The 23,075-nt window shown below is 35.7% G+C and overlaps 1 pseudogene; it reads right to left on the bottom strand.

Annotated features, from left to right (window-relative positions):
• Window positions 1–1,569: 1,569 nt before the first annotated feature.
• LOC132038163 (protein HYPER-SENSITIVITY-RELATED 4-like) lies at window positions 1,570–4,961 on the bottom strand (annotated as a pseudogene).
• Between the last annotated feature and the right edge of the window lie 18,114 nt (window positions 4,962–23,075).

Here is a 23,075-nt window from a genome sequence, read left to right as displayed (position 1 = left end):
GACAGAGGGAGCTTTAAATCATTCATAAATCTAGCCGGATTGGTAAACTTGCATTGTTCACAAGTTATGTCGGGTGAGACATGGCTTTAAGTTCAATCTTCATTCTACTTATCTTTAATTTGTTCACAAGTTTGCTGATTGACAAGACTAATTTGTGTTATTCAATTGTTCACAAGTTTGCTGATTGGCAAGATTAATTTGTGTTATTCAATTGTTCACAAGTTATGCCTTCGAATGATTTGATATTGTCTTCAATCTACGTATCTAGTTAATTGTTTACATGTCTTACTAGATTAGCAGACTTGCATATCTTCACAACACTGTGTTTGTCCCAATGATAATTTGTTGCGATATTCTTATTGACAATAATGATCAATTGACATATATCTATTATCCCAAGATGGTTGTAAATAATACTTTGGAGGACATCGTCAGGGAATTATGTACCTCAAATTGTGGTGGGGAAAAGTTATTTTAAACTGAAAAAAACTTATCTGTGTTAAAGATCTGTTGTATTACCCTGACTTGTGTTAAAGATCTGTTGTAGCTACATAATAAGTCCTAGTACTAGTTTTAAATTTCTTGAGCAAAGTCTTTCAGGTTTACTTTTTATAAATGTTACATTAACATGGTCATGAATAATCTTGCAGTCCAACTTTGGGTTACATGCGAGAGGAGTAACAATATGGAGCCCGAAGAAAGTTTATGCTTTTCACATCTTCACGGAAACTATAAGTTCATATAGAATTCATTCAATGTAGTCCGGCAAATCCTACCTACAATAATTTCAAGAGGATTCAACAATTTTTATATAAAAAAGATGTTTCTGCCCTATATTTGTACATCATAATTTTCCAATGAAGAGGATTCAATTGAATAGGTCTCTACTGGAATGTAGCACCAGCCCCGCTACTATCACAACTTACAAGAAGAGCAATTGTAAATACTTGGAAATAACTTAGCTGGAAGAATACACCCTTAAAGATCTCAACGGTATGTCCTAGCTAGAGGTGTCAAATGGCTAGGTCGGGCTAAGTTTAGGCGAGTCAAAATGGGCTGAGTCAGCCCACTCAAAAGTTACTTTGACTGAGATGGACTAAAATGTGGGTCATACCCCAACCCGTCTAATTCGTACTAAGTTTTAATTGTTATATTTGGTTTTTTATTATTTTCAAGTACCTTAAAAAAAATCTTTATTGTGATGATATATAACATATCAAATAGAAAATATTTTTAAAAAATATTTTGATAAGATTTCTCATGAGTCAATTTGTGCTACATATCAGCCAAAGTTTTGACGGGCTGAGCTAATAAATGAGCGGGTCAATAGCCAACCCAAACTTGAAAGGATTGGGAGCGTTATGTCTTCATGGGCTAATTTTATCACCTTTAGTCCTAGCTATACCTCAAAGGTTGTATAAATTTTATCAAATCAATGCTAAGAAATATAATTGACATAATACATAAACAGACCCTCAAACTTGGCCTCAGCTAGCAAGTATGTCCTCCAACTTTGGGTGTGCACCAATGATAGTCAATTCTTTGTTCTTAAGGAGAGAAGACATATTTGATTCTTTGTTCTTAAGGAGAGAAGACATATTTGATGTTTACATCATATTAATGAATACGAGATATCTATTTATTATATATAGGTATAAATTACATTATAATTATAATCAAGTAATATGTATTTTCACTGAAATTTTTATTTAATATTGTACCATCGATTAGATAGACTCCTTCATGATTTATAAGGAAATATGGTCTCATATTCTATGAAAGGCTTTTTTGCCTTCTATGTAGTTTTTACTTCTCAATTTGGCAATCCCTTTTCTTTAATCTCATTTTCATCACTTTCTTTCTTCTCATCAACTGACTCCACTTGAGTTATTTCCACTTTCTTAAGCCTTTTTCTCTTCCTTCTCTTGTATCTTTTTGTGAAGAAAATTAATCAACCCCTTAAGTGCATCCTCAACTTCACCTTCCTTCAATAGTTGCTCTGCCAATTCTGCTGGTGTTACATTGGCTGTGTCAATCAATTCCTCAATTTCTTTGAACAATTTACGATCTTTAATTACTAAGTAATTAGCAGCAAGAAGTTTGAAGCCGCATGGTGTACAATATGTCATGTGAATATGTACGTCCATTCGACTAGGCCTCAGCAGTACAGGGTCGAGTTTCTCTATGTGATTTATTGTGAAAATTATGATTCTTTCATCTCCACAGCTCGACCATAGTCCATCAATAAAATTCAATAAACCAGACAAGGTAACCTGCAATAAACAAAAAACTGTTAGTATACAATAACAAATCCAGATTTTCTTAATATTGGACTCTCAATTTGTTCAAGAAAATCACAAATTAATGGAGGGTGAAACTATTGTTCTTTATTAGTAAAATTTGTGACAGAATGTCAACTAATCTATAGGCAGAGACGAATTGTAGTAGTTTGTTCCAAACCCCTTTCACGCTCATGTCAAGCTACTATCGTTATAATTTAATTATTTTCTTGCAAATTTGGTCCAATTTATCGTAATGAATTTGATATCCTCAAACCTAGAATAGCGGGATCAAAACCCAAGTTTTATTGGATTAAAAATATTGGGAAGGGGTTCATGATAGGTCACTCAACTTTCCAAAATCATAAAACTGTTTTTGTGACAAAAAAGCACTCAACTTTACGTTAGTATTGCATAAAGTCATTAAACTATTTTTGGGACACAAAAAAAAATCGTTCAACTTTACGTAGTATCACATAAAGTCTTTAAACTATTTTTCATGACAACAAATTACTTAGCTTTACGTAAGTATCACATAACGTCATTAAACTATTTTTGTTAACAAAAAGAATCATTGAATTTTGTCTAAGTATCACAAAAAGCTACGGAGTACTAAATATTCTTTTGTAACCAAAAGTCCTTCAGCTTTATCTAAGTATCATATAAAAGACTAATATACCTTGCTTTCTTGTTGCTGAAAGCCATTTGAATGAACAACAACAGCTCGATTAGCCAAATTATCTTGCAAATCAATAGTACAATCAATGTCATCTACCACCAAAATGGACTTATTGGCCGTAGCAACCAACAACTTCCTTAACTCCGAGTTGCTTCTCAGGGCAGTCAACTCCAAATCATATATGTCAAAGTTCAAATAATTCGCCATCGCAGCAATTAAACTAGATTTCCCCGTCCCCGGAGGACCAAACAACAAATACCCTCTTTTCCATGCCTTTCCCACTTTCCTATAATACTCTTTCCTCTTCACAAATCTCTCCAAATCCTTCAAGATCATGTCCTTTTGGTCTGGTTCCATCGCGATTGTCCCAAAAGTGGCGGCATGATCAAGATTCACGGGCTTCAACATATCATGTAAACGGCACATGCCTTCATAATCCACGGTGTGAATCTTGATCGTCTTGTTTTCGTGTTTTTGTAATTTTGCTTCTTTCATGATGTATGGCGAGTAAGAATTAAGGACAAGGTCCTTGTTTTTCTTGTGAAATGTCAATTCAAAGGACCTGATTTCAGATTTTAGTGTGGAATCATGTCCCTGGGATTGTAGAAGTGTTTAGACTCTGTTTGTCTGCAGAGCCAAATCCAATTGAATGTTTGTCCATTGTAAACATCTGTCACCTGTTGGAATAAAACCTTAAGATTAAAAATCATCATCTATACAATATTTATTGTGCCAAATTATCAAGAAGGTAAATTAAATGTGGAAGCTTAGTTGAACTCATCAAAATGGAATCCAAAGATTGATCCAAAATTTTTAGTTTATGAGTTCTAAATCACAACTATTATTGCTTACTGAATTCTGGCTAAATTATTTATACATATAAATGAACTCTCAATACAAATACAAATTTTAAGCCAACACTACTGAGCTGTACGAAACCCATAGCTTTAAGGCTGTCTCCGCCCATGATACTGAATATCTTTCAGGTAAAGACATGAATCTTTAGAGAAGGTGATTTTCACTTTTCTTATAGTGGACTATTAGAAGAAAAAATCATATGTCTGATCTGGAGACCATACCCCTATTATGATTTCACATAGTTTCTTCGTTTCTAATTTTGCTAGTTTATCATTAAATTGGATATTTTATCAGCTTGTCTACACATAAAAACACACAATTTTTTTTATGGGCATTTAGCTTTAAAATTAGCATACTACTTCTAGTTTAGGCCTAGATAACAGCTGATATAACGTGTGTGTACCTCCTCATTGCGTTCCATGGCAATGTTGAAATTCTTCTCCTTCTCAGGCTTACTGACTTTGAGTCGATGGATGTTAGGGGATAACTTGTTGCCCAAATAGATCACAGCAGCTTCATAAATTCCGTTGTTGACAAGGCCATCAAATTCGTCAATCACCATCGTCAGCTGATTTGAGAACTTAGTGAAGATATTTCTGTTGGGAAACTCACAAAATAAACTAGTATAATAATAATAATAATAAATATTATTTATTTAGCAAACTAATAGTACTGAAAATATAATATAGCTGTAATAGTATTTTAAATAACAGTAATGAAAAATATAAATATTATTATGATAATATATTTAGTAAATATGACTTGAGTCGAGCCAAAGACTGTCCTAAGAAATTATTTCAGTAATGTGAAATGTTTTTTCAGGATTAAATAAGCCATTCTCTAATTTTATTAGAGGATACAAGAATCAGCAAAGTTATTATAATACCAGTAAATTTTAGAAGATGAAAAATAAATGACCAAACATTAAAAAGAATTAATAGAAAACAAATGAGACAGAGGGAATCCGTGTAAATAGGAGAGGGAGTAAAAACATTCGTTGTTGCACATTCTGAAGGAGGTAGTAAACCTATTTATAGGCATAGGGCTCTAATTTGCACATGACAAGTGTCCATGACACTTGTCTACCAAAAATTCTTCTATTGCCACCACTTAAAGCGTTTAAGACACTTGGACACTTTTGCCATGTGTCAATAATTATTTAAAATATGAAAAAAGGCTCAAATATGCCATCTAACTATCAGAGATGGCTCATTTATGTCACTCATCAATAATTTGGCTCATTTATGTCATCAAACTATAGGAAATGACTCATTTATGCCATCGAATTATAGAAAATAGCTCATTTATGCCGCTCATCAATAGTTTGACTCATTTATGCCATCGCCTATTATCAAAATGACTCATCGATGCCATATTTTATTAAAACTGGTTTTACAATACCATATATAACACGTGGCCTCCAACTAGATTATGGTTGTGGGTGGGTAAGGTGTATGGATCGGGTTTTTTATTAATTTGGTATTTAAAATTGGGCTGGTTTAATCAAACGACGTAGACTTCTAATTGGAGCCACGTGTCATATATGGTATTATAAAACCGGCGTTAATGAAAAATGGCATGAATGAATCATTTTGGTGACAGGCGATAGCATAAATAAGTCAAACTATTGATGAGTGGCATAAATGAGTCATTTCCTATAGTTCGATAGCATAAACGAGCCATTTCCTATAGTTCGATGGCACAAATGAGCCAAACTATTGACGAGTGACATAAATGAGCCATTTTCGATAGTTGGATGTCATATTTGAGCCTTTTCCGTTTAAAATATCACAAATTCTTTAAAATATCACTACAATCTCCCACTATTTTAAAGAATTTTTAAATAGAAGAGTAAAACATGCTGGATTTGCATGTCTGAAATGCAGTAGGTTTGGTGCCTTTTGGGCTATAAACCAAACTTAGACCGACTTACAGAATTGCTGGTGAAATATAAAATTTCTATGAACCAATAATTCTTGTTGTAAGTCAGAGACTTTATCAATCACATTTCGACTGTTGACACCCAATTTTGTCCCTCCTTTATTCCAATTTATTTCCTTGGGCTTTTAAATTAATTAAATTTAAATATTTTATTTTCGCTACTATTTTTACTGCTATTAATATCATTATTTTCATCTTCACTATTTTCTATCAACAATACTTTCATTACGTTATCACAAATTTTAAATGATTCGTCATCGTTTCATTTTCGGATTTTATACTCGTTAAATTAATTACACTTTATTAAATCCTTTAATTTCTACTAGTTACTATTTACCTTCGCATAACATATCTTGTACTAGTTATTAAATTAATAGCCCTAATCAGCCCATTATCCGTTTAAATAAATCAGCCCATGCTTTAATTAATTGGACCAGCCCACATCTCTGTTAAATTCGGCCAGCCCAACTTAAAATGAGCAGCCCATGTTTAATTTCATTCCATCCAGCCCACTACCTAAACTACCCGACCCGGCCCAATGCATAGTCCAATCTTTAGAAACCTACAGATCCTTCATTCTTTTGGAACACAGCCACGCCTCTTTCTCCTTCTTCTTCCCCTTTCCATTTCAAGGAAGGTTCCAAAGCTTTTGCCCCTGCCACGGCAGATCTTGATCATGCCATTTTGGTGCAACAATCTCAGCACATATTATCTCTTTCCTCTTTCAACAAAGATTCATTTTTCCTCAACAATGGCAGGTTTGAAAACGTTCCATTTTTGTACAACGCCACTGCTCTCTTCTTCTATTTTAAGTGAAAACCAAGCTCCTTTCGCTTCCACAGACCATGCATAGTCGATTTAGGGAAGAGATTCAATACTCGATCAGGGTCAACGTTGAAAAGATGGTCTCGACTCTCTCTTTGTCCCTTTCGATCTGAAAAACCTTGATGAAATTTTGTCCATTTATGAACTCGAATCTTTTCTGTACCAGTGCCTTTCATTTTCGGGTACAAACCTTCAGTAGGTTCTGTCTACTTCTTGATTTTTCTGATGAAGCGTCTGAAAAGGGGAAATTCGAACGTTGAACAGAAAAGCCCCGCCCAAATTTTCAAACCCGTGATCCCCTTTTTGACGTTTTCCGATTTTGAAATTTGAATGCAAAACCCTATCTTTGGTCTCCTATAAATGCTATCCTAGATCTTCAGCAAACGGGGGTTTTTTTTTTTTTGGAACCATTGAATACTTTATCATATTCAACATTTCCACCTTTCCACTACTACTTTAAGTTTTTAGCTTTGTTCTAATTCCATTCTGTTTCGGGGGGAGTTCTTTTGGAGCCGCCTAAACCCCTCCTAAAAAACGTTCACACTCTTTACGGTACCAGGAGTTAACAGATAGCCTCACTCTAAAAAAAAAAAAAACAGAATTTATTACTCTATTTTCACTTTCCAGTTTTGAAACTTTAGCTACTTTAATCGGGTTCGTCGGGTTCGAGCGTAGATCCGAGACTCCTACACCAGTTCACTGCACCAACAAAAGGTAATATCCGAGACCATTGCATTTTTAGTTCCTGAAATATATAATAGGGATGCATATTTAACATTTAACTTGTTGGAAGCCATGGATTAGAATCTTGTTTCATCAGGATTAAGTTTGTTTGGTTCTCTGTTTGTGAGTCGGTCGCTTATGGCAAAATATTATGTCGAAGTTCGGTTCAGAGTTATTTTCATGTAACCATGATATTAAGATTTAATTAATAGTTTGTTTGTGTTTAGTGTATGATAGTTCGTACATGTTTGATTGTTATCTTAGTCTAAAATTAGCTAATTTGGTCATCTGTGTATGTAGGCCACCTATTTATTTTATTTTCGTTGTTAAGAAATAGAAGTGCTAGCATAGCTCACTTTAGTTTAATTATGTGTTTTCATTTGGTCTGTTTTTTAACTCATTCGTTAGTGAAAACATTTGGCTTAAACTAGCTCACTTGGTTTAGTCTAGTTTCTCAAAACACTGTTATCATTTTCTTCATTGCGTATTATGCTTAGCCTCTTTCCTTTCCCCTGTACCTGTTGACAATCTTCGATCTAATACCGATACGTTTCTGCTGCGTGTCTAATGAATCAAACCTCTATCATGTCGTTAAGTCAGATTAAAACATCATTCCATGTTTAGACTATATTTAGATGTTCCTTTAGATGTTCGATGAGTTAGGCTAGCTGGTATTTTAGCCATTTTTTGTTGTATTTTGGGGACGAAACTCTGCTATAATGTTGTTTCTGTTTGTTGTAGTTATGAGTTATATTTGTGAATTTGAGTCATGACTAATCTTTGAATTTAGGTTCTTTGCACTTTTGAATTGCTATTGAATTTTTCTTTTTGGCCAGAATACCTGCTGATTGTTGGTGAAAATTGTTGTTGTACTAACATAAGTTGATGTTTTCTTTTTTTTGAACACAATAAGAAAATATATCAAATGAATTAATCTTTGTTTTTCTCTAGCTAAAGTAACCAGATTAATGTACTACTGTTTGTTTCCCTTCCTGTGCGTGCTTGATGCCCATCTTGACTGATTATGAATCCCCTTTGATAGCTTTAAATGAAGGTTGTGTATATATCAAGTATGTTAAGCGTATAAGCGTATGTATGTTTGTCTGTTTTAGTGTACACGGTAAATATGCCCTTTGTATATCTTGATATACTTGGTGTATATTAGACCGGTTGGTATTGATATACGACTTTCGTTTAAACTCTCTAACTCCTTTCTTTTCTTTGTTTGACATGTACACCGGAGCCGAAGAGTCCTACTTTGAGACTCAACGACACCGCTACCACATGGAACCTACAGCAATATACTAAACTCGCTGAGCCAAAGCCCAGCAGCGGAAACAGTCCGCAACAGTTGGGCCTAAAATGGGCTAGATCCGACATTCTCTTTCGCTATTTCATCTTGTTGTGTATTTCTAATTTGCCTTGCACGACTAACCCTTTACTTTGTCTTATTTCCTTAACTTAGATGAACCTTGGAGGGGATTAATGAGTTTAGTTTTGGTAATGAGTAGTCAAACCCATAATTAATTCCGTAAAGCTTCATATTAAAGATCATTTATAGTTTTATTTATCTTTATTAGAATAATTGATTTTCGAAATGGCATAACTACATATTTTGAGTTAAAGAACTATGTTTTATTTTACCATCTTTCAAGCCGTCACTAATATGTAAATATTGATCCAAGTACACTTTATAAACATTATTTTTAGGATTTATCCAACTATGCATAGCTTTAGCCGATTATGGTTAAATAAAGTTAATAAAAGAAAACTTATCTCTTTTCGTATCATATTCATGAAATAAGTAGATTTTTTTTTTATACATCGCCATTATTCATATAATGTAATGTTATCTAAAATTCAAATATGCTAAACCTCTTCCTAAAAGCTATTATTTATATGCAAACTATTATATTTTCCATAAGTCTTATTTTAAATAACATTATTATATTTATAACTTTAACAACACTTATAAAGTTACTTTTTCTACAATATTATATTTACACTTAGCCTAATTAAATTTGAGTCCGGTCGGATTAACCATTATTAATGGAACTTAGAGGATGCCTAATACCTTCCCTCTAGGTTAGTTTGAGCCCTTACCTAGATCTTTAAGTTTCGCAGATCATAAACGGAGTTAACTTTAGACAAAAAATTTAGTAAATTTTAGGTGTCCTAATTCACCATAAATAATTAGGTGGCGACTCCTTAACTTTAATTAACCTCGGAATTACCCGGATGTCGTAAACTATTTTGACTTAGGTTAAAATAGGGTATGACAGTTTGGCGACTCCGCTGGGGAATTATCTTGGTTCTAACCATAACAGACTTAGTTTTTAATTAGGCTTTGTGTGTTTATTTTAATTGTTATTGACTGTTTTTTACGTGTTATTAATTGCTTGTTTGATATAAATTGTTTGAATGTTACTGTATTGATAAACTGTCATTCCGTATCATTTTCCTCCACTCCTGAAAAATTCACACAAATTCACACACTTGAAGCGGTTTCGCGGTTCGCGGCCGCGCACTTCTAAAACACCTTTTAGTCGGATTGATCTTGTGGATTTAGTCGATCGGCGGTGCAGTCGACAGCCACGGACTTTCCACTCCCAAGTTGTCCGCTTGGGGGAACCTTGTGTCATAGGAAGCCAACTCTTAGTCGGCCTAAGATAGAGCTAAACCAACACCCTTTATTAAGAGCATACATCTCATGACCTAGGAGGTTTAATACCCTTGGTGTATTAAATCCATTAGATGACTTTTACCCAAACGTCCAAGTGGGTCCACGACCCCAAGTGACACTAAATCATACTTTGTGTGCATGTTTGAAGGATAACTGTGCCTAAATATTGACTGTTTGCTTTAATTAATTAAACTTTAGGAGGAGGGAACAACTAACATTCTTATGGCAGGTATGGATTTGCGTTGGAGTACAACAAGTGACGGAGATCAAGGACACCACAAACTGGAGCTAGAAATTAGGCATAGGAAATTGTGTTTACTTTATTTAGACTAGGGAACATGTTATGTACTCGTTTGATATGTAATAATATTACATTACTTTTGTACTCTATTTTCGGGAATTAGTATTTATTTAATTAATCAAAAGCAATGGGATGACATATTATGGCACACTTTACCCTTCAAACAAACGTTAGGCCTACCTCTGGCACAAAGAGGTCACATGCATATTAGGACGCATTATTGTCTGATATACCCATGTACATTTGTTTGACAACTTGTTTTGAATTATTTGCTACATGACTTACTTGACTTTACGTGATCATGACTTTACCTGGACTGACATCATTTGCATTATTGTGTTTCTTTTATTTTTTATTATTATCCCCAAAAGAGTTGATTCGTGTTAACACTCGAGCTGGCCGACCATCCTTACAACACAAGGTCAAAAACGGCATCATTACCTCGACGTACCTGGGTCGTGCAAGGAAAAGAAATTATCATGACTGATCCAGCCGCATCCGTTTCAACTGGTTTGGAAAACATTGTGATCTCTAACGATCCTCCCGAGACTTCTGAACATAGAAATACTATGCAACATGACGAACATATCGCCCGTCTGACTCAAGAGATTGAGGACCTACGTAGCGAACTAAATCGGGTTAGGGTCCTGACTAATTTATCCGTTACACTTCAAAGTCCACCTCCTGAACCCAGAACTGTCGCACCGAATCCACCTCGTTTTCCATCACTTGAATTTCCAGTCCCCGAACACTTTCCTCCACAAAACAACGCACCCGTCAACAACAACTTTCCTCCACCAAATCCGTCATCCGTCTATACTCCTCCACAAAATCAACCACCTACCTACAATACCTACGCTACTCCTAATCCACCACCCGTCAACCCACAAAATCAATCACAAGTTCACACTCCTTATATTCCGTTACCTACCAACACTAATCCACCACCTACAACTACTCCTCAAAACCCACCAAACCAACTACCTATAAACACCGCTTATAACACACCACCTCCAATCCAAAACACTCCCACTGTCCAAACTTATCCAACCCAAAGATATACAAGGGGCACATTTTGCTACTCCTAACACGCAGTATGTTCCTCCGGTATATGCAGCGGAAACACAAGCCTATACCAACCCAGTAACAGTCAGGTTCCGGCCAAGTAGATCAATACGAGGAAATGGAGAAAGAAGCAAAAGCAAGGCGAACGATATGTTGCTAAAAGAGATCCATAGTCTCAAAGAAGCAATGAGAAACCTTCAAGTTGCCAGGGGAACTAAGAGCGTAGAATACGAAGATCTGTGTGTTCAGCCTGATGTTGATTTACCTGTAGGCTACAAACCGCCGAAATTCGATACTTTCAATGGAACCGGCGATCCTCATACACACTTAAGGGCTTATTGTGACAAATTGGTTGGAGTAGGTAGAGACCAGAACATAAGGATGAAGCTATTCATCAGGAGCTTATCTGGTGAAGCCCTTAATTGGTATACACAACAAGACGTCCGCAAGTGGCGTGGTTGGAGTGACATGGCCCAAGACTTTATGGACCGATTCAGTTTCAACACTGACATCACACCAGACAGAGTCTATATGACTAAGCTAACCAAGAAGTCCACTGAGTCGTTTCGTGAGTATGCACTACGTTGGCGGTCAGAAGCAGCCAGGGTTCAACCCCCGATGAATGACGGAGAGAAATGACTGCTACTTTCATTGAATGCCGGTGGCATATTTTATGAGAAAATGATAGGTATGATGGGACAGAAATTCACAGAAGTTGTCCGAATGGGAGAAGCCTTGGAAGAGGGCATCAAATCAGGAAAAATTCAGGATCTTACCGCTTTGCAAGTAGTAAACAAAGCCATTCAATCTGGTTCTATCAGTGGGCTTAAAAAGAAGAAAGAAGATGCTGCGACAATCATGAATGTCCAAGGACATAAGCCAAGCCAAGCCACTACATACTTCAACCATCCACAACCGCCTTTCTACCCTTACCATTACGTTTAACCTTACCAAACTCCACTATCTCCTTACCCCCCCGTCTACAATACCCAAGCAAATTACTACCAACCCCAAGCACCTCCACATCAAAACCCACGTCCATATCAACCTGTTCAAGCTCCTACTTACCAAAATCGACCACATACCACACCCAAAGTCCGTCCAAACACTGACACCAAAAATACCCGTAATTACACTCGGTTCGCTGAACCCTTGGCACAATTATTTGAAAGACTAAAAGCAGCAGGTGTGATACAACCGATTGAAGGGAAAATTCCCGATCCTATTCCAAGATGGTTTGATGGTTCCAAGCGTTGTGCTTACCATTCTGGGGTCGCTGGACATGACACTGAGGATTGCTATGGCCTCAAAAACAAAGTTGAAGCCTTGATTAAGGAAGGAGCAATCCAACTTACTGGAGCTCGGCCCAACGTGGACAACAACCCTCTACCTGCTCATGAAAATGCCAACGTGAACATGATCACTGTTGAGAAAGTTGGAGATGTGAAAGCCATCGCGCCATCAACTTTTGTCGCTCCCGCGAGAACAATCCAAAAACAAGCACCGGTGAAGATTGTTGCTACAACTACTCACAACACCGAGACACCGACCATTCAGGGTGCCGAACCAGGAGAGACTCTGAAGAATTGGACTTGTACTCCGTCCCTGGTTCGCCGGGAGTCTTGATAGATCGAACTGTAGTGAACTTTTGAGTTAGCACAATTTTAAAATTGGGGCTTAAATTGTGCCCTAAAACTTTTGGTGTTTCGCCTCATCTTTTGGAAGCTTAAATTGCAAAAACTATGAATGCATTTTTGATTTTTCCTCAATCATCTATTATTGTTATTTTCTACTTTATTTATCAAATCTGCCAACTCTATGATTGTGACATAAACAAATAGACAACATACACCTCGAGGGAATAACAAAGAAATTAGAAGACAAGATTCCATTTGGAAGAAAAGCAAATAACCAATAGGTGATGACATAAGCCTGAAAGCTAGCAATCCAAGAAGAAATCAAAATACGACATTAGGTTAGACAACCTAGTTTGCAACCTTTCCTTAAATACACATACGAACTACGCTGACCTGATTCCCGTGGTGGGATACGTAGGCAGCCCACATAGGGTTCGGTTGCATTACACCAAAAGATCCAAAAATCCTTATTATCTAAGAATTACGCTTAGCCTGATTCCCTCGGTGGGATTCGTAGACTATCAATAGACGGGTCAGTCACATTTAGATAAAATCCAACAAACCTTTAGCCATTTACGTAACAGAACTACGCCGACCTGATTCCCGTGGTGGGATACGTAGGCAATCCACATCGGGTTCGGTCCCTTTATTAGAAAGTTTCAGACCATTTTCACGTGTCCTACGAACTACGTTCTGACCTGATTCCTTTGGCGGGATACGTAGGCAACCTATATAAGGTTCGGTCACACCACAACATAAGTTTAGTACACCCTTCTGAGCCAAAACTGGGGTATATTTTGAAAGATTAGACAAGAACAGAGTTAGACATTGACAAGACTAAGGCTACCAGACAGGAAATAGTATAGACAAATGACTTTTCAATTGTGTCACAATCTGAAGTTGGCAGAAATATTTTACAACTTACATACATATATTTACATATATATCCTTCCTTACATACATCCATTTGCATATATGTATTTTACAACTTATATACATACAGTTACATTTTCTTATACATATACTTACATACCTACCTTTCAAATGAAATACTTTCTTTCAATTGTTTCACTATTGTTCATCTACCGAGGCTTGAACGGAGATCACAAAATCCAAACAAACGAGACGAATGGAGTGCCAACAACGTCAAGCTTCGAGTCAACACGAATCAACTTCCCCCTCCCCAAACTAAGAATTTTTCTTTGAGTGCAGGAACCTAAAACTGCGAGATCAACAGTCAAGTCCATCAATCATGGCCGAAAAGCCTTGCCTTAAAAGCCAAACGGCTTTGTTTTCAACTTTATCCCTACTTTCATTCTTTATTACAATAACTTTATGACTTTATTAACAAATATACCGGTTTTGTAGGTTATCGAGGTTGAAGATAAATTAAATCAGGATTACGTGTCGCTAGTTTGGCTTGTCACGATACCGTCAACATCATCGGCCAAACGGCTATGCTATCACTTTCCCCTTTCTACTTTATCATTTATTTTACCAATTTTACAGGAATCTACATTCTTATCATTCACTATACCTACTTTAACCACTTTACCCTGAACTTTGCAGGAATCAACATTAAGTCTCCGAAGACAACCGGAGAGATCATCATTAAGTCTCCGAAGACAACCGGGGGAATCATTGGGCTACACAGCCTCACATGCATAAGCCAGACGGCTACACTATGACTTTACTCTCTACTTTATCATTCACTTTACCAACTTTAACGACTTTACCTTGAACTTTACAGGAATTATCATCAAAACTCCGAAGACAACCAGAGACATCATCCACTTTACCACTTTATCCTGGACTTTACGAAAATCATTCATTCAAGTCCCCGAAGACAACCGGAGATCTCACATGGCTATACGGCCTTATCTGCATAAGCCGAACGGCTATACTTTTACTTTACTCTCTACTTTACTACTTTACTTTACCATTCACTTTACTTACTTTAACGATTATACTTTAAATTCCGCAGATATCATTTATCATCGAGTCCCGGAAGACAGCCGGAGGCTTTGTTATCATTAAAGTCTTCAGATACAACTGGAGATATTCAGCATAAACATCGTGCATCCATTCAAGTCTCTGAAGACAACCAGAGACAACATTTGGCCACACTGCTTCATTATAAGCCACACGGCTTCATCCTCATTCTCACACTCATATTTACTATCATGTTACACTCTTTATAATTTTATACTTTCCACTTTATTACTAATTTTGACATGAATTTCAGTCTTTGACAGAAAGTACAATCTACAGAGAATAGCACAACGTGGAACTTTATCTTAAGCAGTGAACTGGGGCAAACTTGCTGAAGAGGAATACCAAACTCACAAGCAAGAGTCACGGATCTACTCTCGAACTCAACTCCGCCTACGTCCACAAATACGTGATACGTAGGTTAATTTCTCTTTCATATCCACCGTTAAAACTCTACTCAAGCAACTCCTTTCACAATCTTGCATCCTTTCCTATATCCCAGTCTCACCATAATTCAACACTGGGGCAGAAAGTGTAGCGTCAGTATCGACCCGCTTCTTTCGAACTACGTGCAGTTTGATTTTCACAAAATCAGTGATACATAGGCTATCCAAGATTTGAGGTCTGGCCATAATTCCTTCCGTCCCGTAATATTTTCCACCCATTCTCCTAGCTCACTCTTTCTCAAGTTCTTCCAAGTCATACTTGTTGGTCGGAACAAAATCGGCTACTACGTCAACTTCTTCCCCCGAAAACTCTTACATCGTCTCCGGTCGAAGAGGGGCATCTGTTGACACCCAATTTTGTCCCTCCTTTATTCCAATTTATTTCCTTGGGCTTTTAAATTAATTAAATTTAAATATTTTATTTTCGCTACTATTTTTACTGCTATTAATATCATTATTTTCATCTTCACTATTTTCTATCAACAATACTTTCATTACGTTATCACAAATTTTAAATGATTCGTCATTGTTTCATTTTCGGATTTTATACTCGTTAAATTAATTACACTTTATTAAATCCTTTAATTTCTACTAGTTACTATTTACCTTCGCATAACATATCTTGTACTAGTTATTAAATTAATAGCCCTAATCAGCCCATTATCCGTTTAAATAAATCAAAGCCCATGCTTTAATTAATTGGACCGGCCCATCTCTCGTTAAATTCGGCCAGCCCAACTTAAAATGAGCGACCCATGTTTAATTTCATTCCATCCAGCCCACTACCTAAACTACCCGACCCGGCCCAATGCATAGTCCAATCTTTAGAAACCTACAGATCCTTCATTCTTTTGGAACACAGCCACGCCTCTTTCTCCTTCTTCTTCCCCTTTCCATTTCAAGGAAGGTTCCAAAGCTTTTGCCCTCGCCACGGCGCATCTTGATCATGCCATTTTGGTGCAACAATCTCGACATATTATCTCTTTCCTCTTTTTCAACAAAGATTCATTTTTCCTCAACAATGGCAGGTTTGAAAACGTTCCATTTTTGTACAACTCCACTGCTCTCTTCTTCTATTTTAAGTGAAAACCAAGCTTCTTTCGCTTCCACAGACCATGCATGGTCGATTTAGGGAAGAGATTCAATACTCGATCAGGGTCAACGTTGAAAAGATGGTCTCGACTCTCTCTTTGTCCCTTTCGATCTGAAAAACCTTGATGAAATTTTGTCCATTTATGAACTCGAATATTTTCTGTACCAGTGCCTTTCATTTTCGGGTACAAACCTTCAGTAGGTTCTGTCTACTTCTTGATTTTTCTGATGAAGCGTCTGAAAAGGGGAAATTCGAACGTTGAACAGAAAAGCCCCGCCCAAATTTTCAAACCCGTGATCCCCTTTTTGACGTTTTCCGATTTTGAAATTTGAATGCAAAACCCTATCTTTGGTCTCCTATAAATGCTATCCTAGATCTTCACAAAAACGAGGGTTTTTTTTTTTTGGAACCATTGAATACTTTATCATATTCAACATTTCCACCTTTCCACTACTACTTTAAGTTTTTAGCTTTGTTCTAATTCCATTATCGTTTCGGGGGAGTTCTTTTGGAGCCGCCTAAACCCCTCCTAAAAAACGTTCACACTCTTTACGGTACCGAGTTAACGAGCGCCTCACTCTAAAAAAAAAAAAAACATAATTTATTACTCTATTTTCACTTTCCAGTTTTGAAACTTTAGCTACTTTAATCGGGTTCGTCGGGTTCGAGCGTAGATCCGAGACTCCTACACCAGTTCACTGCACCAACAAAAGGTAATATCCGAGACCATTGCATTTTTAGTTCCTGAAATATATAATAGGGATGCATATTTAACTTGTTGGAAGCCATGGATTAGAATCTTGTTTCATCAGGATTAAGTTTGTTTGGTTCTCTGTTTGTGAGTCAGTCGCTTATGGCAAAATATTATGTCGAAGTTCGGTTCAGAGTTATTTTCATGTAACCATGATATTAAGATTTAATTAATAGTTTGTTTGTGTTTAGTGTATGATAGTTCGTACATGTTTGATTGTTATCTTAGTCTAAAATTAGCTAATTTGGTCATCTGTGTATGTAGGCCAGCCTATTTATTTTATTTTCGTTGTTAAGAAATAGAAGTGCTAGCATAGCTCACTTTAGTTTAATTATGTGTTTTCATTTGGTCTGTTTTTCTGCTCATTCATTAGTGAAAACATTTGGCTTAAACTAGCTCACTTGGTTTAGTCTAGTTTCTCAAAACACTGTTATCATTTTCTTCATTGCGTATTATGCTTAGCCTCTTTCCTTTCCCCAATACTGTTGACAATCTTCGATCTAATACCGATACGTTTTATAACTTTGCGTGTCTAATGAATCAAACCTCTATCATGTCGTTAAGTCAGATTAAAACATCATTCCATGTTTAGACTATATTTAGATGTTCCTTTAGATGTTCGATGAGTTCTGGAACTGCTGGTATTTTAGCCATTTTGCTGTTGTATTTTGGGGACGAAACTGCTATAATGTTGTTTCCTGTTGACTGTAGTTATGAGTTATATTTGTGAATTTGAGTCATGACTAATCTTTGAATTTAGGTTGCTGCACTTTTGAATTGCTATTGAATTTTTCTTTTTGGCCAGAATACCTGCTGATTGTTGGTGAAAATTGTTGCTGTACTAACATAAGTTGATGTTTTCTTTTTTTTGAACACAATAAGAAAATATATCAAATGAATTAATCTTTGTTTTTCTCTAGCTAAAGTAACCAGATTAATGTACTACTGTTTGTTTCCCTTCCTGTGCGTGCTTGATGCCCATCTTGACTGATTATGAATCCCCTTTGATAGCTTTAAATGAAGGTTGTGTATATATCAAGTATGTTAAGCGTATAAGCGTATGTATGTTTGTCTTTTTAGTGTACACGGTAAATATGCCCTTTGTATATCTTGATATACTTGGTGTATATTAGACCGGTTCGTATTGATATACGACTTTCGTTTAAACTCTCTAACTCCTTTCTTTTCTTTGTTTGACATGTACACCGGAGCCGAAGAGTCCTACTTTGAGACTCAACGACACCGCTACCACATGGAACCTACAGCAATATACTAAACTCACTGAGCCAAAGCCCGACGGCGAAACGATGCCGCAGAATTGGGCCTAAAATGGGCTAGATCCGACATTCTCTTTCGCTATTTCATCTTGTTGTGTATTTCTAATTTGCCTTGCACGACTAACCCTTTACTTTGTCTTATTTCCTTAACTTAGATGAACCTTGGCGGGGATTAATGAGTTTAGTTTTGGTAATGAGTAGTCAAACCCATAATTAATTCCGTAAAGCTTCATATTAAAGATCATTTATAGTTTTATTTATCTTTATTAGAATAATTGATTTTCGAAATGGCATAACTACATATTTTGAGTTAAAGAACTATGTTTTATTTTACCATCTTTCAAGCCGTCACTAATATGTAAATATTGATCCAAGTACACTTTATAAACATTATTTTTAGGATTTATCCAACTATGCATAGCTTTAGCCAATTATGGTTAAATAAAGTTAATAAAAGAAAACTTATCTCTTTTCGTATCATATTCATGAAATAAGTAGATTTTTTTTTATACATCGCCATTATTCATATAATGTAATGTTATCTAAAATTCAAATCTGCTAAACCTCTTCCTAAAAGCTATTATTTATATGCAAACTATTATATTTTCCATAAGTCTTATTTTAAATAATATTATTATATTTATAACTTTAACAACACTTATAAAGTTACTTTTTCTACAATATTATATTTACACTTAGCCTAATTAAATTTGAGTCCGGTCGGATTAACCATTATTAATGGAACTTAGAGGATGCCTAATACCTTCCCTCTAGGTTAGTTTGAGCCCTTACCTAGATCTTTAAGTTTCGCATCATAAATCATAAACGGAGTTAACTTTAGACAAAAACTTTAGTAAATTTTAGGTGTCCTAATTCACCATAAATAATTAGGTGGCGACTCCTTAACTTTAATTAACCCCGGAATTACCCGGATGTCGTAAACTATTTTGACTTAGGTTAAAATAGGGTATGACATCGACTCCGTAATTTTGTTATTCAACGCGGTTTTGTGCCCTAGGCCATGCGCGTGCCTGGTTATTCATGATAGAATCAATTTCAATTTTTATTGCCTCTTTCCAAAATTTAGCATCAGAAGAAGATAGCTTCAAAATAATTTGATGGTTCATTATCGACAAAAAAAGTTTGAAAATCATTTCCATAAGAAAAATATTCCTTCCTAGGCCTTTTGCTCCTTCTCAGTTCCTCATTAGAGGTAATCTCATTATTTCTTTTAACAGGTGCATGAGAAATTTTATCAGACAATGAAAAAATATGTTCAAAAAATTCAGCATTCTTTGTCTCAATTATAGTATTGCAGTCAAGCACATCACTTTTGAACACAATAAATCTGTATGCAGCACTATGTTCAGCATGTTCAATAAGCATACAGTCAGCAGTTTTAGAACCTATTTTTCTCTTTTTAGATTCGGGCAAGGGAACTTTAGCAAGGCACCCCCACACTTTTAAATATTTCAGATTAGGTCTATAACTTTTCCACAATTCATAAGGAGTTTTGCTAGTTCTTTTACGAGGAATCCTATTTTGTAAGTGACATGCAGATAAAATAGCTTCACCCCACAAATTATGAGGTGCATTAAAACCAACTAACATGGAGTTCATCATTTCCTTCAATGTTCTATTTTTTCTTTCAGCTACTCCATTAGACTCAGGTGAATAAGGCGGAGTTATTTCACGAATAATACATTCTTTTTCACAAAAAGCATTTAAGGACAAATATTCTCCACCTCTATCGGATCTAATTCTCTTGATTTTTCTACTAAGGCCGATTTTCAACCTCGGTTTTATAAGAAATAAAAGCACTAAAAGCATCATCTTTATTTCTAAGTAAATGCAACTTAGTGAATCTAGAAAAATCATCAATAAAAGTCACATAATATCTTTTACCACCTCTAGTCATAGTCTGCTTTAAATCACCTAAATCAGTGTGAATCAAAGATAATAATTCAGTTTCTCTATTTACTGAAAAACAAGACTTTTTAGTAATTTTAACTTCAGCACATATTTCACACTTGTCAAAATTATTTAAGTCTAAACTAGATATTAAACCAAGCGAGCATTTTCTTTATATATGCAGTATTAACATGTCCTAATCTGGCATGCCACAAAGAAATAGACTCAACCAGATAAGGAGAAGTAAATCCATTTTCACAGAAATCATTAAAAACATTAAGCACAAATAGACCATAGTTACAAGATTCTTTGCCCATCAAAATATTATTTTTGGTCAACACAACCTCATTTTCTTCAAAAGATACCTTCACCCCAACTTTTCCTAATAATCCCACAGAAATCAAATTAGTTCGGATATTAGGAACATGCAACACATCACTCAATGCTAGAATTTTACCAGATGTGAGTTTGAGAAGAACTTTTCCTTTCTCGAGAACTTGAGTTGTCCTCGAGTCACCAAGATAAACAATTTCTTCTCCTTTCTCAACTTGGGTGTATGACACAAAATTATTTTTATTTATACAAATATGCCTAGTAGCACCAGAGTCTATCACCCAGTTTCTCACATTGGCCTCAATATTTATTTCTGAAATGACCGCAATAATTATATCTTCCGCTTCAGCCAAATTTATTTTTGACTTTACGGGATTGTCATTTCTCACAAATATTCTCTTGCACTGAGGTGTATTTTTCGTGAAGGTTTTATCATTGGCTTTGGGCTTGTAACCATGTCCATTTACATACCTGAATTTTGGCATCATCATTTTGCTAAACTGTGGACACATTAATGCATCTGCATCACCATGGACATCTGGCAAAATGACGGGAATGAGAGCAGCCATGACAACACTCATGTTGGTATTATTACTAATTTCACAAGCAATATTATTTGGCATAGTTTCGTAGATTGTTGGGAAACTCACAAAATAAACTAGTATAATAATAATAAATATTATTTATTTAGCAAACTAATAGTACTGAAAATATAATATAGCTATAATAGTATTTTAAATAACAGTAATGAAAAATATAAATATCACTACAATTTCTGAGTCCAAAGTAGAGATATTCATGGAGTTCCGGGGGAATATAGTCGTGGACTATCGTACGGACCAACATAGCTGTGGCAGCAACAGAGCCTACTGTCGATAAAACCGTCTTGGCCAGGGCCATTTTCGATTCTGCTGATGAAGAGACATGTTTTTAAGGGCTTTTTGGCTAGTGAAAGTTCAAGATTTTGCTATTAGTGTTGGTGTTATGTGCCTATTGTGTGATAAAATAGTAACCAATATATTGATTCTTGATTACTTCTGATCTACAAGAAGGTGAGGGGAAATGGGGTGCAGTGGCAATTGAGGAAAATGCTAAATTTATAGGAAAACCATGTGAAGAAAATAACAAAAACAGAGGAAGACATTGACAGAGGAACTAAACAAATTGCACCAAGACTTACAATAGTAGTAGTTGGTACTGACTATGTAGACTTTGAAAAAATGTGCCGACTAGAATTCTCAAGGGTTACTTACGAGTCAGTGGTTAACGGACAAGCGAATCCAGATTTTGAAGTTTATGGGTTTCTAAAATTAACTTAAGGGCTAGATCCAGAATATCTATGGGGAAGAGCTACAATTGACGGGAGATAGTCAGTTGAACACCTTTTGCCAAAAAAAAAAAAAAAAAAAAAAAAAAAAAAAATTAGGTGTATAAGTCAAATATTACATTCGCGCACACATACATATTATAGTAAATCTTGAAGACCCTAAAATTCCTACTTTACTGCTATGGGCATGACATATTTCTATTTGCCGATTCATAAAAGATAATACCGGGAAAATGCGAGTCAACATGAATAAAGATAATTAGATTACGTCTTTTGCCAATAAATCAATTGCAGTGTCTACATAGCAGAGCTACAACTGACGATGGATAGTTAGTTGAACATCTTTATAGGGTGTTTATAGGACAAATATTACTTTTTGAGTGCAGGGACACATATTATAGTAAATTTTGAATGCCTTAACGAAATTCCGGACTTTACTACTATTGGCATGACATGTTTCTATTTGCCAATTCATAAAAGATTATGAGGGAAAATGCGAAGTCAACATGAACAGAGATTATTGGAAAATAAGTCGTAGAAGCTTTGGGATTGCAATTAAATACTTACAAATTTTGTAAATTAGCACTCCTTTTAGTCAAACCACACAGATTACTCAATAAGCACCAGAAAACTAGTGTATTTATTATTCTCTTGACTTGACTCTAAATTAAATAGGGACTCTCTGAAGTGTAAATAGGGGTCTTAAGTTGATGGATATGTTCAAGTTTAACGCGCTAGAAACGAAGAAAATTAATCAATAGTCATGTTCCGACCCGTCTAAATTTGTTTGGGTAATTATAAATACAAATAGGATTATTTCTCGTTGATATTTAACTCTATTTGAACTGTTCACTGCCTTCAATTTATCTTTAAACTGTTCACATATCTTGCCAAATTGGCAAAACTTACCTTGTTCACAAGTCATGCTTTGGGCGAGCCACGATTCTTAATACA

This window comes from Lycium ferocissimum, chromosome 11 (assembly GCF_029784015.1).
Source record: "Lycium ferocissimum isolate CSIRO_LF1 chromosome 11, AGI_CSIRO_Lferr_CH_V1, whole genome shotgun sequence".
Taxonomy (NCBI): Eukaryota; Viridiplantae; Streptophyta; class Magnoliopsida; order Solanales; family Solanaceae; genus Lycium; species Lycium ferocissimum.
Note: the sequence above shows the minus strand (reverse complement) of the source record. Positions and strands in the feature narration are given on the sequence as shown.